The sequence below is a fragment of the Castor canadensis genome, chromosome 13, assembly GCF_047511655.1.
Source record: "Castor canadensis chromosome 13, mCasCan1.hap1v2, whole genome shotgun sequence".
NCBI lineage: Eukaryota > Metazoa > Chordata > Mammalia > Rodentia > Castoridae > Castor > Castor canadensis.
The window spans coordinates 125,099,794-125,127,132 of record NC_133398.1 but is presented as its reverse complement, the minus strand read 5'-3'; the positions used below and the strand labels follow the sequence as shown (position 1 = coordinate 125,127,132).

The 27,339-nt window shown below is 42.5% G+C and overlaps 1 protein-coding gene and 1 non-coding gene across 14 annotated transcripts in view; both read right to left on the bottom strand.

Moving 5' to 3' along the window:
* Positions 1–27,339, bottom strand: part of Fancc (FA complementation group C) — a 184,420-nt gene that overhangs the window by 82,256 nt on the left and 74,825 nt on the right. The gene's annotated exons all lie outside the window — the stretch shown is intronic.
* LOC141416004 (small nucleolar RNA SNORA51) lies at positions 23,077–23,203 on the bottom strand. Its single transcript, XR_012440941.1, has one exon. It is a non-coding gene; the product is annotated as a small nucleolar RNA SNORA51 (small nucleolar RNA).

The following is a 27,339-nucleotide window of genomic DNA, read 5'->3' as shown; positions in this document are numbered from 1 at the left end:
CTGTGTACCTCAGTTTCCTCATTTGTGAAACAGGGACATGGTAATAATTTCTAACTCACAGAACTGTTGAGGGTGTTGATTGAGGAAAGACTCCTGGCAAAGTATGTAACACTTTGGAAGCAGTCAATAAATGCATCGAGTATTCCCGCTATTGTCCACCCACATACACACCACTGCGCACAATACAAAGGGATCTAACAGGAAGACAGGGTGGCTGTCTCACTGTTGTGCAGTAGAGTCAGGGATGTGAGCCCTTGGCCTGTCTCCCTCACTTACCAGGTGGGGGAGTTCAAGCATGCTGCTTTCATTTTGCATTCCATCTGTGACATGGCGCTCTCTAGTCTTGCCCTAGGGGATCACAAGGCTGTGTACAGACTGGCTGTGAAACCTAGAAAATGCCATCAAAATCTAGACCTCCAATGTGACTACTTATATTAGAAGTTCACTATTCTTTGAGTAATTCATACATATAACAAGCAGCTGACATAGGAATGACATCTCTTCTTAAAAATACAACCACCTAAGGAATAAAAGACATCTATTTTAACTTCAAGATATTTAGCTGAGCCGAGAATAAACCTGCCTCAATCAAGAGCAGAGCCAAGTTGTCCTGTTAGGCTCTGAAAATCAAAATGTATCCCCCAGAAGAAGTCAAATGAGATGCTTAACTGTGAACAGCAGCCCATCTCCTTATGCGAAAGCAGAACCACACACTGAATGGTTTTTCACAAATGTGGCCTGACCAATGTGACAGAAAAGGCCCTTGACAAAAGAGAACATGTTTGAAAGTTTCAAAACATGTTAGACTCATCTCATTTGCTTCCCCTTTAAGCAAGTACGCATCCTGCTAAGATACTTTCTCCCGCAGATCAACAGGGAGGTGTACACACAGCACATCACACTTCCCCACATTGCTAGGCCCTCATCATTTCCACCTCAGTTAACCTCTGTGAAATCAGTACAGGAAAAATAAACCAGGCTGCTACTGTGGCAAAGACCACACAACTCTTTGTGGGAACTGTTCCAAGGCTTGGAGTTCCATTTGAAAGTCACTAACAAAACCTTTGGAAAGAGGAAGGAAAAAGACCAGCCAAAGAACCGAAGGTCTGGCGGGCCTTGAAGCCCATACTTACTGTCGTGCATGAAAAGTAATCATGAGTCAAATCTGGTTCACTCGTTCCCTCTGCATTTTCTTCAAAGCAATCCACTAACAAAATTGCTACTTCTTTTTTCAGCAAAAAAAAAAAAGGATTAGGGGAAGGAGACAGATTCTGCATGAACTAAATGTGGAAGGGAAGAAAACCAAATGCTCTGCCTCCACATAACAAGACCTATAACAGTCTAACTGTTCCACACTGCAATCTGCTGGGTTACCACCTAGTGATTTAAATTTGTTCCCTTATGCGTAAGAAGCAAACACCACATTCTAATACCAGCCAAGACATGAAAGGCTACCTACTTAGATAGCCGTAGATTCATTTTTAAGTGGTAGGTGCTGGCAGGTTTAAAGGTCTCCAAGTTTAAAGAGATTTCCAGAAACCAAGTCCCTTAACCACACTAGGGTCTAAGCATGGTACTGCAATGCTTTCTGTAGTAAAAGGCACACCTCTGCTTTGCTTACTTCATGAAGCATTTGCAGCCAGCTGGACCTAAGTCATGCAGAGGCAGGTGGTTCTTGACTGCTAAGATCCTAGAAGGAACCTGAAAAAATGAGTTAGCCACTTAACAAGCAACACAATAGGTTCACTCTCACACAAAAACCTGCAATGTCAAAATTAAAACAGCTGTATTCATCTCAGAGGAGGAGGAAAACTGCCTCTCTGTTCCTGTGGCTGGAGAGTGCAGGCATGACTCCAGGTGAGCTGCTGTCTGTGAGAGAAGTAGGGAGAGTGCCCCAGCAGAGGTGGTGACAGCCCACAGAGACAGCAGGGCCCAGGAGGAGAGAAAGACCCATTATCCAGGAAGTGCAGGCTTCCCTGCCTGGGCCAGAGTGACACAGCCTCCTACAGATATCAGTGCATCAGCCCTGCCAGCAGCTGCTACGGAATACTCCATGCTTCTAGAGACATGGTGCTTAGAGGATAGGCAGTCCCTTGTTTAAAGATTTAAGATGCAATTCTAAATATGGGCAAAAAAAAAAAAAAAAAAAAAAAGGGAAAAAAAAGATTTTCCAGATCAGAACTTACATGACGACTCTTCTGATTACAGGAGCTCGTTCCACGGGGCACAGCCCCGTCTAAGTCAGGAACAATTACATTCTACAGAGTTACTTACAAAGCTAGATAAATTTAACATAGAAGACTTTAAGTAAGAATAAATGCAAAAACAACAGTTATTTTGGAGGTTGCATTCTTTTTCTTCTTCATCCCAAAACTACAATTCAATTGAGAAATAAAACAATTAGGAATCTGAGACTTATGTAGTTAGAACACCCCAAGCATACATAAGAACGGTGGCCATAAATTCCCTGACTGGAATGGGTACTGGTCCACTGTGCGTTGCTGTAATGAAATACTTGAGGCTAGGTAACTTACAAAGGACACAGGGTTATGTAGCTCAAAGTCTGGGAGGGTGAACGTGCACAAGCACGCTGTGGCAAGGTCATATGCATGTGGTACCGTGTCAGAGGTGTGCTGGCAAGAGAGAGATCGCATGGCTGAGATGGGAAAGCAGGGTGATAAGACCAGGACTCAGGCCCCCAGTGACCGCAGGACCTCTCTCTAGGCCCGACTTCTCACAGGTCCACCAGCTCTTAACATAGCCACCCTGAGGACCAAGCTCTCAACACATGAAGTCTTGGTGGACATTCAAACCACATCCACACCACAGGAGCACGGAATCACATTACAGAAGTTGGCAATCTACAGTGTTTGTCAAGAGCCAGGTATTAAAATGCAGATGGCCCGGACTGTGTCAAGCTATGGAGAAACATCAGTGACATCAGTAAAAAGGGAAATCCATGACTCCTCATTAAATTTACAAGAGGCCATCAGCAACTCTGCTCAACAGATACTTCATTTATAACAGACATATCGGGACAATGTTCTGAAAACATAAAGGACACGGTCAATGAAAACCACATCACGGGCTATTTCCACTTCATTGTGCAGCTCTCTTGCATGAAACTCTCAGGGAAGCCCACCGGAGTGTGATTTAAAGCCCCAGCCCCACCCCAGCTCCACCATATACAAGAGCATGTCCTATGTTTTCTGGTCTTAGGATCCCAAAGGTCTTTTTGTTGATATGGGTTGTATAATCAGTATTAACTCTACTACAGATTAGAGGGGTCCTTAGACCATTGGAGAGCTGCTTATCCGTAACACAAAAGGCCACAATGAATGCTTACATTTAGGGTAGGTGTAACACTGTAAATATCTCCAGAAGCAGGAAGCCCCATGCTCCATTATAAAATACAGCTAGGATATGCTAATGTGTTTTTTACAGACCCAAGACCAGGAAAGCAAATTAATTTCAAGAACAGTAGCCTAAACTCATGTAAAATATTCATAGTTTATTTGCACTTAAGCAACCACACACACACAAAAAAACCAAAACGCAGGTTCAGTACTGTAGTCTTCTATTAGTCATGTCTCTCAGAGGGCTAGGTACCATTCTTTGAAAGAATTTCAAGGACTCTTCTTTGTAGACCCATGGATCTCCAGCATGAGGTGACAACCAGACATGGGGACCTGAAGAGGTAGTCTGAGGGTAATGTCTGAACAGGATCCTACTTGGTCTTCTACTGGGTCGCAGGCAGCATACTCTGTGAGAACCAAAACGTGAGCCTGAAATGAGGCTTGAAGGATCTTCAGACACATTTACTGCACAGGACAGCTGCACGGGTGTCCTATGGCAAATCTGAGACCCAGCAGGAAGCTAGGAAGGGAGAGCTAAACAGTGAGTCATAAGCATATGCTAGCCAGTAACATAAAAATTAAAAACGTCAACATCCTTGCTTTTGATATGGTTACCAAACTCCAAATGGTGATTTCTAAAACCAAAACCAACCTGCCTCACCCGTACTGTAGTTAAAATTAAATGTAATCCTTCAATTTATGGATGAAAGACAAACCCAAAAGAAAGTTAAATTCAGCATCCTTAACTCGATCCACTTGCACCCAGACTCTGCAGTCCCAACTCCTCTGCCAGAGGGTCCCACATCAAAAACCCAGGGCTCCCATAAACAGACAGGCTGGGACGCACCATAGAACAAAGGGGGCCCAAAATAGCTTCAAAATACCACAGGGGATTAGCCAGCAATGTTTTTTTCTTAAATTAAGCTGCTGTGATCTAAAGCTTGGCAATCATCATCAGAATAGAGAATTAGATTAGCTTTATCATAAGTGAAAATGACTAGAGCATTTTTCAAATGCTTTCATGGACAACAATAAGACTTCAAAAATCAATGTGCAGCACTACATTTTATACAGGTATGACTTTAAAAGGAGCTTATTTCTTCTTAAATGCCTGATCATTCTACTTTCTCTCTCAGCTGGTTCTGACAATTTCATTATAAATTATAGTCACAGGCAATTCATTTTTATCAGCTGATCCTTGAAACAGCACAATACACCATGACTTTACTAGGGACTATATCCTGGGATAGAGAAGCTTGCAAACTACTTTACCTTTTACATAGTCCCTTTACCTTACTCAATGACCAAAAAGTCATGTTTTATTCTAAAAAATTAACAACCAGCACAGTTTACCTCGACTTTTACATATGAGCACCAGGAACAGTCTATCTACAATTTAAGCACCAGGACGGCATCCCTAAGAGACGACCCCCAAGGCCGAGGAGGGACTGGGGCACATTTAGAACACTAACCGCAACTTCTTAGCCTGCCTGTATCTTTCCAAATCATCCTGTTCAAAGTCATTCTTTCAGGGAGAAAATAAAGACATGGATAGCCACATTTTCGTTGGTATACACTTACTGCTTAAAATAATTCTTCCCTAGAGAAGTTTTACCAGGAGCTTTAATAAATTCGACAATTCTTGTGACTGGACAGAAACTTAAAATTTCCATCACTTGCTTCTTTTATCAATATTCACTAACTTAAGGACTAGAACAACAAGGACTTTTAAAAAGACAAAATGAGCTAGGCATGGTGGCACTCAGGAAACTGAGGTTGGAGGATCATGAGTTCCAGGTCAGCTTGGTCTCGCCCCCACCCTCAAGAACAAAATAGGCTAGCAAGGACAATGGTTTAAACGAGGGGGAAAAAACATTGCAAATGACTCAAATTTTCACCAAATAGCAAATGAAACTGCAAAAGTTATTTTTAATGAAATGATTAAGTAATTAAATAAGCCGACTACATTCACTCGCCAGGAAGTGCCGTGAGAAGTTGCAGACTTGGACAGAGCCGGCCGTATTCACCTGTGTGCTGCAGCAGACTTTGGAAGTGTTAAGCATATTTCGTCTTGTTGCAGAAAAACAAAAAAGAGAAGCTGGACAATGAAACCAACACACACGAACTAGGTTTCTATGATAAAAGCAGTCTAAGTTACAAGAATTTGGAGGAAGAGGGAGGAGAGGGGACAGATGAGGGGAAACGACGTAAAAGAAACACTATCCTTTCTCCAGACAGAAATCCCGAAAGCGTGCGGACCACTGTTTACTCTGCTCTGCCTCACAGCCCCGCTTGCCAGCACCGCGACCACCCACGCTTCAGGGAGCGTGGTGACCACGGTGCCCTGCGCTCAACCCGCCAGGCCTGCAGGCCACCTTGTGATTGTTATATTTGCAGTCTTCTTACAATCTGTTGCATGTGTTGCCACAAGTCCGATACATTGTCTAACAAGAAAACCACTACACATGATCAGCAAGCTATTTTTAGTGTGCACAAAGGCTAGAAAACTGGACTCTTTCACTATTACACTTTCAACACTCACAAAAATGGTTTAACATACCACATATCTAATGCTGCAGAGAAAACAGACATGGGCTCCAAGTTCCCTTTCCATCCTCTTGAAGAAGACACACGACCCAAGTTAACCCTTTCTAAATAGCTAAGATGCAGGTTAAACATGTACCAAGCACATTCACCCTCCATCTGCCTGGTGATTATTCGGGAGTATACCAAAGAACATAGCAGCAGTTAAATCCTGCAGGTCTATCTACCCTCAAATTTTGTTTTCCATCAAGAATTTTCAATGTTGTGTGTAATGTGACTTTAGGCACATATTTCCAGGAGCCATCAACAACACAGGTGGTTTGTAAATGTCAGTGAGACGCAGAATGGGTATTTAGAAAGGACCTTCTCTGTAGAAGCCAATAAAATATTAAGGTTTTTTTTTTTTTAATCAGCTTAATCAGAAATCTGCAGGCAGGTCCAGCCCAAAGGGGGTTAAGGAAGACCCAAAGCCAACCTGAGCCCTCTACCTCGGAAGGGATGTGTGAGTGAGCTCACACCGAGGGCTGGCTGTAGCTTCCTCCACTGAAAAGGAAAGAAACCAAAAAGAAGAGAGGAGGACAAAAAAGCTGTAAGATTTTTTTTTCTTAAAGATCCTTCTGAGACACACAAAATCAAGACAATCAAAAGTCTGTGGCCCTGTCACTGTAGCACTCCTGCCACTGAGAGCCTCTCATCTGGAGGGCAGAAGGTAGCCTCCCACTCCTTGCTCAGTCATCAAGGTCCTCGGAGGTTACTTACCTAGTTAAGAAAGGAACAAGAACCCGTCTTTCCCAAACATACCTCCCAAAGGCCATAAAATCCCTAAAACCACAGGGCTCAAGCTCCAAATTGTACTGTCTCCAGGAGACCAGACAGTGTTTCTCTATCGTAGACCCAGGCTCCCTTAACTGTGGGCAGCTTGGCTACTCCCTGACAGGGCAGAACAGACTTAGAACAACCCCAAGGTCTCTCTCCCAGTGTCACCAGGCCTGTCTACCTCACTGGACCATCAACGAAACACTACAATGAGGAGAAATGACACAAAGCTCTCTGAGCCATGAGCAACCACGGAGCAATTCAGAGGCTGAGGCTCAACGTAAATGAACACATTCTACTTCATAAACACAGGGAAAAGGAAACACACCCACACACATAAAGTCATGCATCTGAGTTAAAGGCCTCAAGCTGAGGGTTCCTTCTGATGTTTATTTATAAATGTCACTAATACAGATTAGGCTACATTTATGAGAATGACATAATGGCTCTGACTGCAGTATTTCAGTCTAGCACTTCAGGTCCATCTTCTAAAGCACTTTTCAGAGAGGAGGTAAGAGACAAGGAAGTATTAAACTCCCTAAGCAGTTTCTGAAATCCATGAGCCTTTTAACAGAAGACATACCATGTATATGTGAGCCTTACTGTCACTGTACATAATCATTGTAACTCTGACATCATTTCAAGTTTAAGAAGCTCTCATTAGAACCACAGGTCTTGGGGCCCATTAAGTTACCGTCCCTAGCCTAGTAATTGCAACAAATGAAATGGGGCTTAGGGCTTGTGTAATACATACTGTAAGTCTCATTTGTATACCTTATATAGAACATACTCGGCTGGCAGAGCAGCTCAAGTGGTAGAGCGCCTGCCTTGCAAGCATGAGGCTGAGTTCAAACCTCAGTACTGCCAAAAAACCAAAAAAACTAACATGCATACAAATCTGAATCGTAAAAGTGTCTGAGTTATGGACACATAAAAGAGTAAAGTGACTTAGGAGCCTTTAAGTGTCTTCGCATTTCACCTACTGGGTTCAATATAGATTTTAACACAAATAATACCTGTAACACTCGTAAATGCTTCTATTTTTTAAAGTCTCCTCAAAACAATGCTGGTCTAATTGTGAAAGTGGATGGTGGTCTTGCTACTGTTACTTTGTTTCACAGTGTGCCAGGGAGACTGGCTGTGAGCACCCTGTTTGCAGCAAGCAAAATGATACTCCTCAATGCACCCATGTCCTAATCCCAGCAGCCTCAGATATGCCACTCATGTAGCACAAGGGACGGGCTGCAGATGGAATTTATGCTTGCTAATCTCAAAATCAGGACAGCATTCTGAATTATCCAAGTGGGCTCAATGTAATCACAGGGGCCCTTCCAAGTGAAAGGGAGGCAGGAGACTGAGTGGGCACCACGGCAGCCCAAGAACGTGCGTGGCTCTGAAGACAGAGGAATGCAGGTGGCCTCTGGTGACTGGAAAGGGCAAGAAAATGGATTCTCCCTACAGCCTCCAAAAGGAAAGCAGCTCTGCCCAACCCCAATTCCAGCCCAGCGAAGCCGTTTTAGACTTCGACTTTCAGAACTTCAAGATCAGAATGCTGAATTATTTATGGCACTGAATTTGTGATGGTCTGCTACAAAAGCAATAGGAAACCAACACATAGTTCACCAATGGCAGTGCCAAAATTCAAGTCCAGACTCGCAGACTTGTTAGCATTTGCTGCTTCCCGTTTTGTCTCTGACCTTGGTATATTAACGGTGATCTTGTACTTGTTAAAGCATTTAATGCATTTAAACATGGACAAAACCTGGAACTTGGCCAAATGGTGCCTCCACCAACCCAGCTCAGAACTGGATCAAGAGATGCACAGTTGGAACCTCAGGACACTCGTAAAGGACCTCTTGGTCTTGTTCGGTGCCCTTACATCGCCACAGGCAATTTGGTCCTGCTGGAAGAGCGCAGGTTCAGCATCGTACTGGAGAGGGAACAGAGCGCCCACGGCAAGCATGCTGACACAGGAATGGCAGCTGATGGCAGGCTACACTCAGACAGCCCATGCATTCCCATGAAAAACATTAATCTATACGCCTCACATCCTTCGAAAAAATCAACTGCGAATGGATTACAGACCTAATGGAAAACACAAAACTATAAAATACCTCCAAGGTAACACAGGAGAAAATCTAGATGGTCTTTGGCTTAGTTATGACTTTTTAGACTTCAATAAAAATTAAAATTTTCTGCTCTACAAAGGACACTGTTAAGAGAGTGAGAAGAAAAACCACAAGCTGGGAGAAGGTGCTTGCAAAAGGCATAACTGATAAAGCACTGTTATCCAAGTATGCAAAGGGCTCAAAAAATTCAACATTAAACAAACAAATTAAAAAATGGCCTAGAGATCTTAATCAACACCTCGGCAAAGAAGATGTATACATGGCAAACAGGAATGTGAACTGTGTCCCCACCACACCTCAGAGGCCCAGACCAAGAGCACTGACCACACTGAATGCCAGGAAAACATGGAGCCACAGCGACACGTTTATTTCTGGTGGGGATGCAAAGCGGAAGACAGTCTGGTGGCTTCTCACAAAGCTGAGTGTATTCCTACCATAAGTCCAAACCACCTCACTTCTTAGTATTTATCCAAAGAAACTGAACACTTATGTCAGCACAAATGCCTGTACTGGGATACTTCTGGCACAGCTGCCAAACCCGGGAACAGCTGGGAGGCCCTTCAGCAGTGACTGGGAAGCAGGAAGGATTACTGGAGGGAGTGCAGAGGACTTTAAGGGCAGTGAAACTACTCTGTGTGACTGGGAAGCAGGAAGGATGGCCACAGCACTGAGAGTGCTCTGTGTGACGGGTTTCATCATATATTTGTCCAAGCCTCTAAAATGCACATCAAGAGTGTCCATGCACATTTGTCAGGTACAACAAATGTACTGTTCTCCTGGGGCACACAGCACCCATGTAGGGGCAGGGGATAGGGAAAAACTCTGCATCCTCCACTCAATTTTCTATGAATGTAAAACTGCTCTAAAAATATTTTTCATTTTTGTATAAGCCCAAATATGCATTAAAACAAAACAAAATTAAACATGTCCACCTGCTGGGAATAGTGCCCATTTCAGCAAAATGGCATCTCAATTCAAATCCTGGTGGTCACCTTTGACATTGCTGCCTCCTCACTCTGACCTTAACCCTTAACAAAATACACTCAACACCTACTACTTTTTGTTCCCAAAGAAAACCTCTAATCTGCCTGCTCCTCCATCACCAGCAGTCATTCTGCCTCAAGCATCCTGGCTACCGTAGTAACTCACTCAGACTCTGGCCTGCTCCGGCCAGTGGCCGGCTGAAGGTTACAGCCTGAATGTGTGCTTCAGACATATACGCAGGACACTCTTGCATGTATACCAGGAAACGCACAGATGTACAGCTTGTACTATGGACAATCTGGAAAATGAGGGACAGGCAGTACAGCAGTGAAGATGAATGTACTACAGGGATGAATCTCAAAAAATACTTAGTTATCACACAAAATGAGCAAGTCACAGAAGGGTATGTACCTTTATAGCCACATAAAAATTTTAAAGCATGAAAAGCTAAATCACATATTGTTATGGCTAAATCAACACGTAATAAAACTGTTCTTAAGAAAGCTAGGTGAGGAGGAATAGAAGATTAAACATAAGAGCCAGGACAGGGGTATGTGAGGAACAGAGCTCTATGAGGACGTGCAGCGTGCCATCAGTAGTCAATGCCTATGGATAGAAGCAAGTGTGTGTTATTTATCATTCTTCAAATTGCAAAAGCAAGGGAGATTCCAACTGAAAGGCTCAAAACATCTAATGAGAAATCCAGTCCTCCTGACAATCCCATCAGGTAGCAAAATTATTTCCTACTGCAGGTGGAAAGCTGTAATTCTGAAAAGCATGTGACATGCCCAATGAGTGGCAGACCAGAACCGAACCTGGGCAGTTTGGATGGAGATGCCTGTGCACCAAACCACAATCTCAAATGGTGGCATTTGAACTTCACCGTCTTAACCAGGGGTGATTATCACGTCACAAAGACTCTCCAGCTATTTAATGTACGTGCCGTAAGCTGTTTAACTGCAGGCTGAATGGGACGGGCTGCTGTGGAGGTTTTACTGAAAATGCTACTCTCCCGGGGTCAGGCAGCTTATTAACACAATCACACCAATCTAAAAACTGCCTCCAAGACCTCTCGGAGCCTTACTAACGGTTTTGTTCAAAGGCTTCCAAAGTTCTCCGGTTCTCTTCAGGACCTCCAACCCTACCAAGCTACTGTGTTTATCCTCCTGTGAAAGAAAACAAGAAAACTGGACAAAATGTTTTCAGACATTTTGCCTACTTGGCAACAGGCAGCACCAGACTGTTTTTTTTTTTTTTCTCCTTGCAGGAGAAAAACCAATGAGGTGAGTCCTTCGTTGCTTGGCTTTCTGCCTGGATGCACTTTCTGAACCAGGGAACCGAGAGTTGCTACAGCAGGGCACAGAAGTCTCATGGAGTCATGGAGCCAGTGACCAGAGTTTGGTGAAACAAAGACAGCTGGAATTTGAGGCCACAGGCGGCTGGACAGAGAAAAAGCTCCAGAAGTCGACATGGTGGATGCAGCTCTTTAGCTCACTAATAACCTGTGCACAAGGGCAGATGAAGAACAGTTGCCAGGAGGTGATAAGGTAAACGATTTCCAGAACCTGGGCAAGACCCGGAGCTGGTGGAATTTCACATTCAGGCAATCAGTGCAGACTGGAGAAGCGTTTCTAGCAGGACGACAAAATTACCCCTGGAGAAGGGCTACAATGACCTGCCCCAACAAAGTCTAGACACAGCCTGGAAAGGTTAGACCTAATTTACAAGGAATAGTAATGCCTGCCAAGAAAAAACCAAACTCTCTAAGAGAAGAGCACAAAATAAAAACTGTCACACTCACACTATCTTGATCTAAGAAAAAGTGGCTAGACATGCCCAAAAGCAGCCAGGCATGACCCCTAAGCAAAAAGAAACTGAGCAGAAGATGATGACATTAGCAAAGACCTCGAACAACTATTGCTTAGAGTATTCAAAGGAAAAATCACTGTGGGGATAGAGAAGGTGGTGAAGGAAGAAAGAAACAAGCACAGCTTTGAGACAGACAATACATCTGAAGCGAAAGTGCACAGAATGCAACTGAAGCAGCCGAAATGCTGCGGGAGAAAGGTCGGAGCTTAACCACAGCAACCAGTGACGCAGAGATAGGGAGAGGACAGCAAATTCACGATGGCCCTCAGTAACCGTCGGGAAAATGCCCAGTAGAGTAACACTTATGTAAGTGGAGTCCTAGAAAGGGGGTGGAGGTGAGGACAGAACAGGTATGTGAAGAGTTAAAGAAATGATGGGTAGAATTTTTCCACATTTCATGAAAGCACAAACACAGGAAACTCATCTAGGAGGAGTGTTATATTTAATTTTCTGAAAATCTGTGATAAAGAAAACCCTCTCTCTTTTTTTTAGGTGGTCCTGTGATTGAACCCAGTGCCTCACACACACTAAGCACACACTCTTACCTCCCAGGTGCACTTCCAGCTCTGCAGAAAAGTATCTTACAAGCAGCCTGGGCAGAGCTGACTCCGTAGGGGGAGTGGGAAACGAGCTGCAGATGGACAAAGAGAAGGATGGCAGTGAGGCGGGGTAAGAGTAAATGGAGTGAGCTCTTCAGAGTGGGAACAAGCACAGAGCCTGCAAATGGAAGGTGAAATGAAGGCTCCCTCAGACCAACATGGCACACACTGGGTCACTTCCCTCCAGAGGAGGTTGTGTCCTGTGCAGGAGTGCCACAGAGGATGGGGAGCAAGGGAGAAACACAAAACCCTCTCTCTTTCCTTTTCAATTTTGTTAAGTCAGCTCTGTTCAAAGCAAAAGGAATAGCCACCTACTATGGGTTTACAAAGCTGTGAGGAGTAAGATCTCCTACAAGAAGAAATGTGAGACACTGCAGGAGGGTGAACATTACACATGCTGCATGCTCACCTCCAGGAGTACTTGTGGTCACACATCACACCAAACAGCACACCATAAATCTAGAGCTGTGCTGCTCAATTCAGTAGCCACTGGTCACATGGGCAAAGGAGAACCTGAAATATGGCTTGTCTGAACTGAGGTGTGTTGTAAGTTACACGCGAAATTTCAAAGACATATACTCAGAATGAAGTATCTCATTTAAAATGGTTTTGATTAAATGAAATACTATTTCTTGCTATATAAGTTAAATTAAATACTTTAGAGTTCATTTCACTTTTAATATGGCCACCAGGAAATTTAAGTTACGTGTGGGGCTATGGTTCGCATTTTATTTCCAGTCAACAATTTTTGTTGCATTAGAGTAGCCAGAGAGAGATAAAAAGATGGTTGGGCACGGTAACACATCGATAATCCAAGCTACATGGAAGGCTGAGGTAGGAGGATTGTGGTTCAAAGCCAGCTGAGGGGGAAAAAAAAAAAAGCATGAGCACCCACCTGAAAAATAAAAGTGTCCTGGGGGTGTGGCTCAAGTGGTAGAGGACCACAGTTTCACTAATGATTTCAATTAAACATTCATGGAACAAAGAAAATTCTACCCCTAGATAATCTTTCAAAAAATAAGGGTGAATTACCCTGACATCAAAAGCAACAAAGACTATAAGAAAACTATGAACCAACATTCCTCATGAACACAAATGCAAAAATCCTTAACAATATGGTAGAAAATATAAAAAGAATAAATGACAGGGCTAAATGGAGTTTTCTCAGTAATGACAGGTGAGTTTAGCATGCAAAATTTATCACTGAAATTCACCGGGCTAAAATTTATAGTATATATAAAGAAAAACTGTATGATCATCTCAAAAGGTGCAGATAAAGTATTTTAAGATAGTCAACACTTGATAAGATGATGTTTGCAAGATGGCAGAGCAGGAAATTCCCTCATGTATACATGAAAACACACACAAACAAAAAAATCTACAGATTGATCAAAATAATTTTGTGGGAGCTCTGAAAACCAGCCAACGACCTTCACCGACCAGTGACCACCCAGTCAAGAGAACGCTGCAGCTGCACTCGGGACGGCAGGAGAGGCCACGCTGCTCTTGCTTGCTCCACCCTGCCCTGTCCTCCCGGTCCCAAATCCTGGCTCCTTCCCGCCTGCTGTCAGAAGCACATGAGTGAAACTTCTTTGTTTCACTTAGGCTGACCTGAGGCTGCTGGAGGACTGGTGTCACTTGGATGGCAGCACAGGCTGACCTCAGCTCAGGAGCTGCAAAGGCAGAAGTGAGCCTGCAGAGCACGGGAAGTGCAGGCAACTGCAGCCCTGTAGAAGCCGTAGGCAAAGAGACAGAGGACATCTGAAGCCCTGTAGAGAAGTGGTGGGACGCTTAGAGAAGCTAAGACATGGAATAGCAGGAGTGCATGTAGGGGAGTCAGAACAGGCATACAAAATTCCAGAAGAGGCCTGAGGCCTTTCCCCACATGGAGCAAGTCTGCAAGAACTGTTGAAAGGTCACAGTTTCTCTCAAATTACCAATTATGAACAAAAGACCCTAAGGCATGCAGAAAACATGTCCTAGTTCTTAAAGAAACACTGTCAGTCAGGCATGGTGGTGCATGCCTGTAATCCCAGCTACTAAGGAAATGGCAACAAGAGGCAAGAATATTTGAATATTTGAATACAGACTTCACAAGAGAAGACAGAAGCTCATGAAGAGATGTTTAGTGTCGTATCACCGGGAAAACTCACTCTGAAACTACAAGTTTGGAGCACTTGAACGCCCATGAGAACGATGAACACATAGGGCTGTGGCCTTCTCGTGCACTGCAGTGAGAGTGAGTCATCAGCAGTTTTTTTACCATAGTGAGCGAGTGCCACCACACAGTGCATCAGTTCAAGAGTAAGAAAATGTGCGACTACACGAAACTTCTTTCAAGAACGTTCATACCAACTTATTCATAATGGCCAAAAATTAGGAAAAAATTCAGATTGCTTGGATTAGAAAGAATCGCACTGCCATCACTGAATGAATGAATAAACTGGTCTACAGAGTCAATGGAAAAACATTCCTGAACGACAAAAAGCAATCACCCTCTCCTAGCAGCTGTGATGGGGTAAGTCTCAGGGGTATTACGCTGAGTGAGAGAAGCCAGACGCCAGCATGAACGTCCTAGGTTATTCTGTTTATATGAAACTAGGAAAGGACAGTGAGTCCACGGTGACAGGAAGCAGATCTGGAGTTAGTGAAGGTGGAGGGGGGCTACAAAAGGACATCAGTGAACTTTTTGGTGTGACAGAAACAGTAAATTTCTTCTTTGTGGTGCATACGTTTGTCAAAACTACCAAGCCACATACTTACCATGCCTCTTATTGTATGCAACGTTTCTTCAATAAAGATAATTTTTTAAAAATAATATTGCAACATTATTACCAGAATTCTGTGAAATATAATCAGTGAATTCAAAGGAAGGCTTTATGAGGACTCAGGATCCACTGTCTTAATACAGCTGTTTCATTTTCTGTGTCCCCTTCTAATTTTAGACTGACATGTGTGTTGTCTGCACAGCTGTCAGACTGCTGTGTAAACAACTCTGCAATAGCCTTTCAGTTTTGCTATATACATTTTCCACTTTTCACAGGGTATACAAAATGACAACAGAGTATTTCACCAAGTAGATATGCTATAATTTGGCTACTGACTAATGCTTATTTTGATTAGTTATCATGTTTTCCAATTATAAAAATTATTAGAAAGAACATCTTCACATATGAAGATCTTCTGTTTGTGGTACTGGGTCAAATTGAACTCAGGGCTTTGCAGTTGCTAGGCAAGTGCTCTACCACTTGAGCAGACCCTCCCCACCTTTTCTGCTCTAGGTGCTTTTTGAAAGGGTCTTGTGTTCATACCCAGGCTGACCCAGATCACAGTCTCAATGCCTACTCACTGAGACTCTTTCCACACTGATGGGACTCTGCAATGTCCCTGGATGTCTCACAATCACAGAGGCTGGTATTCTAGAGCTAAAATGCCTTAGAGATGGCCTGGCTTTCACTCTGGCTGGTGGCAATGTACTCTGTCAAATGGCTTTAGACACACCTAGGCCCCAAATGGTCTGCCACTTGTTAGTGAATTACTTGTCTAAATTTATCCTCGCTCATCAGGAAAACCAGGTAATATTACTGACTGCCATGGATTTGTGAATATTTAATGAAGTCACGCATGCAACAGCACACACTAAGCAGTCAGTTAACAGTAACGCTATCGTTTTGAAAAAAATTCAAATTTCAACTGTGGCCAAATGAACCCAAAAACCATTTGCCACCTTAGGTTCATTTTCAAGCAAACAGCTCAGTGGTGTAAGCATATCCCCACTGTTGTGCAATGGATCTCCAGCACTTTTTCATTTGAAAACAGAAATTGTACCCATGAAATAACTCCCCTTCTTCCTTCTTCACATCCCCTGATCTGCACTGAAGATACCTTGGTGAGTGCAATCACACACTCTTTGCTATCCTTTTCTTAAGCTCTCACTAGCTGAGCCTGAGTGCAACTTGCCTGAGACTATCGGGGGTTCGGGAGAGCTATGGGAGGCTGCTGCTACACAGAACTTTCGTAAGAACCTCCCTTCACTCCAGCAGAGTGAAGGACCACTGGAGCCTTTCTAGGGTTGAAGCACGCCTCTTCCCTTCCATGCGGTGAGTTTATAAATTCCAACGTTGTGGATACTCACCAAACCGGATCTGACAGGAGCAATGGCGCAACTAGGACAGGGTGTAACAATCTCTGCAGGGGCAGAGAGTGCCAGCCAGCTCAGCTCAGCTCGTAGCCCTGGCTTCTGGGAGGGATGTCAGCCACCTAAAGAGACACCTGCGTCATCTGAGAACCAGACGGAGAGCCCATGCAGCCACATATAGTGCAGACACACACGGACACACACACACACACACACACGGACACACACACACACACGGACACACACACACACGGACACACACACGGACACACACACACACACACACACACACACACACACACGGTCAACTCACCAAGAAATATCTCCTGCAGCACACTTGTTTAAATGTACTGTTCTTATCCCCAAGTGTCCCAAGAAGCACTGCCCGCAATTTAAACTGAAACACGGCAAGTCTAAGTCTTACAAACACTATCTGCAATACACAGACCTAAGCATTCCCTGCCCGCTACACTGAGCGCCTAACAGGAGAGTGGGGGCAGGGACTCAGGGAGGACTGGGGGATGACAAGGGGATCTGGTCAATGTTCTAGTACCTAAGCCAGCTCAATTAAAGTTATAGTTTAATGGAAAAGCCAACATGATCATAAAACAAAAATAAAGCAAAACAAACCGAAAACATAAAACAGGTCATCCGGAGAGCATCGCTAAGCATCTCAAACATCCTGTTCCTAATTGGCAATAAATGTCTTCATCTGGCCTATTTGAGCAGTGGCAACTTACTAAAAAACAATCTGATACAATTAGAGTTATACTATGCAGAACTTCATCTAAATGAAATGGAGAAAACCAAAAAACACAAAGCCTCTAAACCTAGTGAGGAGGAGCACAGCGGTACCTTGCTCTCCATTCTGAAAAGGTTAATGAAAAGTGTAGTGTGCTCACAACGGCTCCCCAAAACACACACACACACACACAAAACATGTACAGTGGGACATCATGTGGGAAAGGCCACCACATCAAGCGGAACGACAGCTCCGCCATTTTCACCTTGTCCAGAGCCAGCCCAAGCATCTCTACCATACTCTTGCTGCAAGACTGAAATACTGGGAGAACTTGATCAGACTAAGTAAAAACGTGACATCCAATAAAGCAAATACCACTGTGTGTGTTCACTAATGGTACTTGCTGAATTCAGTGGCTTCCTACCAGGACTCCATGTCCTAACACAGTATGCCAGAAAGTTCTTGTGGTTCCAAGGCTCCAGGGAAATCTCACCTAGAAAGTCATGCAAGAATTTTCCCCAAATTTTCTTTCTCGTTACCTGTTCCATCCACTTTCATTCACATTCACTAACGGAGAGGGAGTGAAGAGGACTCAGTTTATACTGTGTTCTCGGGACTATGGCCCCAAGGATGTCAAGGGCCCCCGGCAGTGAGGATGAGGAAGGGAAGGCAGGTCCTCTCTCAAGCCCCTCGCTCTCTCCTGCGCAGAACACACCTGAGTCCCTGTCTTTCTGACCTGCTGGCCTGCAGGATGCAGTCTGCCTGCTTCGGCACCAGGTAGGCCTCTGGGAGCCAGCATACCCATGCCTACCGGGGTTGTCTAAAGCCCAGAAGCACAGACACAGGCTGCACTCTGCGGGCTGCTCTAGAAGAAAAGCAAGCAATGTCCTAAAATGGTTTGAAACTCAGAAAAATTCCAAGGTGTGATCATCCCAAAACCCCAGCAGAGTCAGTGCCTCTGACTCACTGCAGCACTTCTGTTTGTACCACAACACTCACTTCTAAAAACACCAAACACATTCACAAGTTGGCATTCACAGCCCTCTAAAATTTGTCACAAATGAAAATATTTTTTAATCTTAATCTCAGCTTCTTCCTCTAAGTGCCTTATCACCAACCTAATGGAGCAGCCACTTTTTTTTGACTGTGTCCAGCCTTCTACTGCACCTTCTCTTCTTTCCTGTGGAAGGTGTTCTCCTCACCACATGTGAGCACCTACAATCCTATTCATCTATTTGCCGATTCAGCAAATAATTACTGAAGGCTTACTACATGCCACGCACTGTTGCAGGCATTAGGTCAATGTTTTTATGGAACTTGTAGCCTACTTGGGAGGTAATAGGGAAACAGAAAAACAATTAGAATGTCAGGGGGCGATCAGAACTAAGAAAATTAAGTCAAAATAAGTAGAACAAGTGTCTGAGACAGGGTGCTAGAGAAGACCTCTGGGGCAAGGTGATATTTGAACAGTGGCCTCAGAGAGTAACACGTGGCTCTCGGGAGAACTAGGGAGGTAGATGATGAACTCAAGGGAGGGAGTTTCCAGGTGTGCATAAGAGCAGACAAAAGACACACAGCCAGGGCACAGAGAGCCTTGTTATAAGCTAGGAATACAGTGCTTAACAAAAAGATGTGGTCCCTTTCTGTGGGATTTAATGTTTGGTATACTGAGGAATTCTGCAGTACAGGTTTCTTCCTTCATTATCTTAGTAATAAAAAAGCTTAAGTTTTGAATGCAGAAAACAATACAGGTACTTTTCAGCACCCAGATGAGGAACCATTGGCCTTGAGCTCTGGCACGTGACTCAGTTCTGCTCCAAGGAGAGCAGTCCAGATGTAGCTGAGTGTGGAGGCCAGCTCCTTCTCACACAGGAGCTGTCCTCGAGGCCAGTTTCAGGGTGAGAAACCTGTGGGCACCTCCATATCTACATGTTGTTCTGGCCCATGGAGGAATAAAGGAACAGTTTCCAATGTAAAACCATGTAACTTAAGTATGGAATTCCTCTTTTTCCCTTTGAAACTTTAACTCCATCTTAACAGTCTCACCTTTCATCTTATTCAATTTTAGGTCTCAGATTCCATAGGTCATACCAAATACTATTTATTGAGCATAATGCATAAATTTCTTTTTGTGTACATTATTTATTTTTATTAGCAAACATTAATAGTAAAAGGTGGTTTCATCATATCAATTTCATAGGTATGAAGAACCCCCCCCGCCACACCCCCTTTCACAAAGTGTTTGTTGGGTTTCATTATGCTCTGTATATATGTATATACATATTATCTACTTCAGTCCTCTTCATCCTAATACCATCTCCTCTCCCCATCCCCCTAGACAATCCCCGTGTTACACTCAAGCCCTACTATTATTTTATTATCATCATCATCATCTTAATTCTAGATTTCACATATGAGCTGGTTTATCATGCTTAACATAATGGTTTCCAGTTCCTTCCACTTTCCTGCAACTGACATGCTTTCTTTCTTTCTGGCTGGATAATACTCCATTATGTATATATACCACGCTTTCCTTATCCATCCACTGGGTGCTCATGGCTGACCCCAGGGCGTGGCTATTGTAGGCAGTACTGCTGTAAACATGGGTGTGCAGGATCTCTCTTGAATGTGGACTCACTCTCCTTTGGAAGTATGCCGAGAGTGGCGTGGCAGGGTCACAGGGTTTTTGTTTTCTAGGAACCTCCGTGCTGACCTCCAGAGTGGTTGCGCTAGCTTACGTTCCCACCAGCAGTGTGTGCAGGCTTCTTTTCCTGTATCCTCACCAGCATCTGTTGTTTGTTTCCTTGATGACTGCCATTCTGACTGAGATGGAGCCTCAGTGTATTTTGATCTGCATTTTCTTTACAGCTAAGGATGCCGAACAGTTCATGGATTTATTGGCCATTTGTACTCATTCCTCTGAATATTGTTCAATTCATACAACTATTTTTAATCGGATTAGGTATTCTTTTGCTGTTTAATTTTTTGAGCTCTTTTTATGTTTATCTGTTGAATAGCTGGCAACAATTTTTTCCCATTCTGTGGGCTGTCTCTTGATTGTGGTAACTGTTTCTTTTTCTGTGCAGACACTTTGTAATTGGGTGTAATCCCATTTGTCAATTCTTGCTCTGGCTGCCTGGAGAACTGGAGTCCCCTTCAGAACATAACTGCCTCTGCCTGTATCTGCCAGTGTTTTCCCTACATTTTCTGTAGCAGTTTCAAAGTTTCAGATCTCACATTAAGATCTCCAATCCATTTCTAATTGATTTTTGTATAGGGTAGGAAACAGGGATCAAGTTTTAGTATTCTGCATATAGATAACCAGTTTCTCAGCACCATTTTTTGAAGAGGCTGCCTTCTTCTCCCATCTGTTTTTGGTTCCTTTGTCAAACATCAGATGGCCGTAGCTGTGTGGGTTTATTTCTGGGTCTTTTCTGTTCCACTGGTCTTCATGTCTGTTTTTGTGCCAGTACCATGCTGTTTTTGTTATTATGGTTCTATACTATTAATTTGAAGTCTGGTATTGTAATTCCTCCAGCATTGCTCTTTTTGGTCAGGATTAGTTTGACTCTTCAGGTCTTTTGTGCTCCCGTATGAAATTTTAGGATTGATTTTTCTATTTCTTTGAATGTTTACGGGATTGTACTGACTCTGTAGACTGCTTTCAGTAGTATAGCTATTTTCACACTATTAATTCTGCCAATCCATGAACATGGCATGCCCTTCTATCTTCTGATGTCTTCTTAAATTTCTTTCTTCAACGTTTTATAATTTTTATTGTAGAAGTCTTTCACCTCTTTAGTTAAGTTTATTCCTAGGTGAATAGAATTGTTTTCTCAGTCTGTTCATTGTTAGTATATAGAAAAGTTACTGGTTTTTGTATGCTGGTTTTGTAGCCTGCTATATTGCCGAGAGTGTTTATCAGATCTAGTAGTTTTTTGGATCTTTTAGGTATAAGGAACACGTCATCTGCGAATACAGATAGATTACCTTCTTCTTTCTCAGTTTGAATTCCTTTTACTCCTTTCTCTTTCCTTATTGCTCTAGCTAGGGATTCCAGGACTGTACTGAGTAAGAATGAGGAGAGTGGACACGCTTGCCTCGTTCCTGACCTTAGAAGAAATTATTTCAGTTTTTCCCCATTTAGAATGATGCTGACTACAGATTTGTCAAATATACCCTTTATTATGTTAACATATATTCCTTCTATTCCTAGTTTCTTCAAATCTTTTATCATGAAAGGATGTTGGATTTTGTCAAAGGCCTTTTCTGCATCTATGTACATGATAGTGTAGTTTTTGGTCTTGATTCCATTTATGTGCTGTGTTATAACCTACTGATGTGTACATACTGAACACAAATCCTTGCAATGAAACCAACTTGATCATGGTGTATGACCTTTTCAATGTTGTTGCCGAGTTCAGTTTCCAAGCATTTTAAAAATGTTTGTGTCTATGTTCATCAAGGAAATTGGTGTACAATTTTCTTTTCTTTGCTGTGTCCTTATCGGGTTTTACTATCAGAGTAATACTGGCCTCACAGAATGAATCTGGTAGTGTTCCTTCCCTTTCTGCTTTATGGCATAGTCTGAGGAGCGCTGTTGTTAGTTCTTTAAAAGTCTGGTAGAATCTGACTGTGACTCCATAGGTCCTGGGCTCTTCTTTGTCAGGAGGCTCCTTATTACTGCTTCAATCTCAGTGCTTGTTATAGATTTGTTTAAGTGGTTTATATCCTCTTGGTTCTATTTTGATAGGTCAAATGCATCTAGAAATTTATTCATTCCTTCCAGATTTACTGGAATATAAATATTCCCTAATGATCCTCGGGATTTCAGTGCTATCTAAGAGTCCCCTTTCATCTCTAATTTTATTATTTTAGATCTTATCTTTTGGGTAGTTCAGCTAAAGGTTTGTCAATCTTTTTTTTTTTTTTTCATCTTTCCAAGGAACCAAATCTTTTTTTTTCCCATTGTTCCACTGTCTCTATTTCATTTATTTAGCTGTGGACTTACTACTATTTCATTCTTTTTGCTGTTTTGGGGTTTGTCTTGCTCCTATCATTTTAAGGATTAGAGGTGCATCATTAGGCTATTTACTTGACATCTTATTTTTGACGTAGGACTCATCTATAAGCACCCCTCTTACAAATGACTAACTGACCCCACAGGACCTAGTACATGTCCTAGCACGTGTGTGTCCATTATCATTTACTTCCCCACTGATTTCTCTGATGACCCATGGGCATTCAAAAGTGTATCTATAGTTTCTCTTTCTGTTGATTTCCAGTTTGATTCTACTATGATCTGGCAAAATACAAAAAAAATTCCAATTTTTGCATTTATTAAGATTTGCTCTCTGGCCTAAAATAGTATCTAATTTGAAGAAAGTTCCATACCAGGAGCTACTGGCAACAAAGTGAATTCTGCACCTGTTGGATGGACTATTTTGTACTACTTAACTATTAAGTCCACTGGATCTCCAGTGTAGTTATAACTTTTCTTTGCTGATTTTTTTGCCTAGGTGGTCTATCTATTGGTGAGAGTGAGATACTGAAGTCACCTGCAATTATTATATGGGACCTATCTGTCCCTTTATGGACAGTAGTGTTTGTTTTATTAAATTGGCTGCACCAATGTTTGCTGCACGTATATTTACCATCATTATATCTTCTTTATAGATTGTTCCCATTATCAATATACAGAGACCTTCTTTCTCCCTTCTGAATGATTTTGAAGTCTGCTTTGTCAGATGTGACTACAGCTATTCCTGCCTGCTTTCAGACTCCATTTGTTTGGAACATTATTTTCCATCATTTTACTTTCAGTCTGTGTCTTTGCCAGTGAGGTGAGTTCCCTGTATATGGCAAACAGCTGGGTCTTGTTTTTATTTATTTTTTTTTTTCATGTTTCCCCATTCACAATGCAGACCAGGCATACGGCCTGGTCTGAGATGCATATGGGGTAGGTTTACTTTGCCTCCTCTTTCTATACAGTGTAAGAACACAGCTGTAATAAGCACCAGGAGGCCTGGGTCTTGTTTTATAATTCCATTCACCTAGCCTATGTCTTTTAGTTGGAGAACTGAGAGCTTTTATATTCAGGGTTATTACTGAAAGTCATGTGCAAATTTTTATCAGTTTGTTATATTCCTTCTGGTTATCCTGAATACTTTACATTCTCTTATTTCCTTCTTATTTGTCTTAGAAGTTGGATGGTTTTCTGAACAGTTTAATTCTTTCCTAATTCTTTTCTTAGCTATTCTCTAGCAAGATTTATTTATTCCTGGGCTATTGTGATTCTATTTCTTTTTCTTCCTCTTTTTTTTGTGTAGGATTCTTTTAAGCACCTTCTGCAATACTGGATAGTGGCCATGAATTCCTCTAGTTTATACTTACCTTGTGAGGTCTTTATTTCTCCTTTGATTCTGAAGGATAACTTTGCTGGATATAGTTATTTAGATTCTATTTTCTTTCTTTCTATTTTGCTATACTGAGGATGGAATTCAGGACTTTATACTTGTAGGCAGGTCCTCTATTGCTTCAGCCACATACCTATCCCTTTTTGCTTTGAATTGATTTCCAAATAGGGTCTCATGTTTTTGCCTAGGCCAGTCAAGACCATAATCCTCCTACTTACACCTCATATGTAGCTGGGATGACAGCTATGTATCAACACACTCAGCTTAGTGCTTCAGATAAGGCCTCACTAACGCTTTGCCAAGGCTGGCCTTGAACCATGATCCTCCTGATTTCCACCTCCCAACTAGCTGGGGTTACAGGTGTGAGCCACTGTAGCTGGCCCATAAATTAGCAGTTTTTTCTTTAAGTGCTTAAGCTACATTATTCCATGCCCTACTGGACTTTACAGTTTCTGCTGAGAAATCTTATTCTGAGGGGTTTTCCCTTATAATAAGCTGGTGCTTCTCTCTTGCACATTTCAATGTTCTTTGTTCTGTGCTCTTGACAGTTTGACCATAATATGACATGGGGAGGTTCTTTTTCTGGTCATGTCTATTCAGCATTCTAAATGCCTCCTGTACTTGGATATCCATCTCTCTCTTGAGATAAGGAAATTTTTCAGCTATTATTTCATGGAATTGGTTTTCTATGCCTTTAGTCTGCCTAGATCTATTATTCTTTTTCCCCCGTGGCAGCACTGGGGTTTGAACTCAAGGCCTCGTGCTTGGTAGGCAGCAGCTCTTCTACCACTTGAGCCACACCTCCAGCCTAGACCTCTCATTCTCAGGCCATGTTCAAAAGGTCTTGAATGCTGTGGTCATTTTTTTTCTCTGCTGTTGTCTAGATGTTTAGCAACCTTGTCTTTGAGCCACGATATTCCTTCTTCTGCTTGATCTAGTCTATTGGTGAGGTTTTCCATTGAGTTTTTTTATTTGACTCTCTGATTTCTGTTTGGTTCTTTTTTCAAAATCTCCATCTCTTGAATTTGTCATCATATCCTACATTGCCTTCCTTATTTCATTCTGTGTTATCTTAGAATTCACTGATCTTTTAAATCAATGAATCATTCTTTTTAATTCTTTTTTCTTTCTTTTTTTTTGTGGGACTGGGGTTTGAACTTGGTGCTTTGTACTTGCAAAGCTGGCGCTCTACCCCTTGAATCACTCCATCAGTCCATTTTGCTCTAGAGACGGGAGTGGGGGTCTCATGAACTATTTGCAGTTCTCAAACATGGACACTCCCAAGTAGCTAGGATTACAGGCATGAACCACCAACACCCAGCTTCTTTTGAATTCTTTATTCATCATTTCATCTACTTCAGTATTTTTAGAGTTAGTTACTAGAGGTTTATGAACTTTCTGAGGACTCATGTGGCCATTTTTCATATTTCTTATATTTCTGTGTTGAGACATGCACATCTGTTGAGCTGGGTATTTCTTCTACTTTTAAGTGAGGTTCTTTTTATGGTTATCTTTCTCTTGATGATGAGCCCTGGAATACTGGTTTGTTGCACAGTGTTGAATTTAATTCCTACTACCAATGTATTGTAGCTTCCCTGTGGCACTTAGACTATGGCTGGTGGGTTTTGACTCTGTGTGCAGGGTGTCAGAACTGAGAGAACCTATTTCCTCTGTAGGACTCATGTGCATAGTACCCCTCTGGTAGTTCAGGCAGTTAAGATGGCAGAGTATATGAGACATACTCTCTGTGGTACTCCCTCAGACTTGTTAGCACTGTGTGATCTCAAAGAATGTAAGGGTGACCTATGCTAGGGCCCCTCGTGGGTAGGGCGACCACGACAGCTGTGTTAATTCTCTCTGTTGTTGCTAAGTAGGTAAATGTGGATCTTCACCTCCCCCATTTGTACTTGGATCATCAACTGGGGGCTACTCCCTCCTCGGGAAAAGAGGCATCTGCCTAAGCTTGAGCAGGGCTAGGTCACAGATGGAATATAGTGTAATTTTGCTCAACTGGGATGGGGGTGTATCTCAGCAGCAAAATACCAACACTATGCCTTCAAAGCATTAAGCTTTCTCTTCAGCATTGCTCTGGAAGAGAACAGAACCAACGATAACACTGACACTCTAGTCCTCCTTTATCCCTCTCTGGAGGTGCGCTGTGGTTTCCCCATCCCACCTCTGGGTAGTCTCCCCTCACCCAGCACTTCCACTACTGTATTCCCCATCACTGCTCACTTTTAACCCACTATCTGCAAATCAGCTTACTCTCCTTCAAATCGTAAGTACAAAGACTCTATACATCTCCACCAACACCCCCAAGTATGTTTGCACTTAATATGCCATTACATCTTTTGATTACCTACCTTACTTTATGAAACATCTATATTTTTTTGTGGTACTGGGGTTTGAACTCAGGGCCTCATGCATGCTAGGCAGGTGTTCTACCACTTGAGCCACTCCACCAGCCCATTAATGAATTACCTTAAAACTTGGGCCCACCTGCTCCATGTTATTCAGGTCCTCTCAATTCATTACCTTGATTACCATAACAGCTTCCAAAGTTGTCCCTTTCCCTCTTCCAAACCAACTTCCAGTTGGTTTCTAAAACTCACATGTGGCCATATGAGTTCTCTGTTTAAATACTCTACTGGTTTCCTACCACCTTCGAGATCAAATAAAAATGTCATAACCATATGTAAGGTTTGGTGTTTGCCTGTTTCTCTGGCTTCATGCTCATCAGTAACCCCACAGACTCCAAGTTCCAGGCATCTCATGAAGAGGAGTGAATGCACCCCGGTTTCCTGAAGACAGCATTTATTTTCCCACCCCCATGCTTTTGCACATTCTCTTGGTTCACGGGATTATTCTCCCTACCTGCAGCCATGCTCACCTGGCCATCCCTCAGCCCTTAGCTACTATGTGTCCTCCCTCAGGAAATGTCTCCAAACCCCCAAGTGTGAGCAAGTACCCCTCCGTGTCATCATCACACCTCCCCAGCTCCACCAAAGAGTTACCCCCTTTGAGGTGAGATCCCCGAAAGCAGGAACTCAGTGTTTTAATTTTAATGTTGTACTAAATTCAAGTGCCTATTAGTAAGTAGACAGGGTATTAAAAAAGGGAAAAACCACATAATAAAATATGAGGCTAGAAATTTTAAAACAGGCTAATAAGGTCATAAGCTAAATGAAGAAAGTTAACCCAATCATTTTAAGCACACTTCATTATATGGCCTGTTTTAAGATTTAATGAGCTAGCCAACTCGAACTTGTATGCTAAATAGTCCTTAAAATATCAAGTACTAGATAAAAAGCAACAATTAAAAAATTAAACGCTAAATATTCTGTTCAATTTCTGTAAAATTGTTTGTATACAGTTTTCTTCAGCCCTTTATATGAATTTTCTTCCCGGTTAAATTTTGTATTCTTTTCTTCCCTCACAATTCTTTTCTAGTGCATACTGTATTCTTTGAATCTAATGCAAAAATACAAATATTGTGTTTATCATCTCTGTTAGCAATTTTGTTTAAAATGAAGCAATCAAGAAAAGGAGTGAATGCAATTGTATCACCAGTCAAACTGATAAACAAAACCATGTGGGTTAAGCTGCTTGGGCGATCTCACAGCACTGAGCAGCTAACCTGAGCCACATGCACACTGCTAAGTAGAGTCTGACAGGCATCAGCAAGTCCTTGGGCTGTAGCCACAAGACGGTGGGGTAACAGAAAACAATGGCCAGCATGCAGCTGG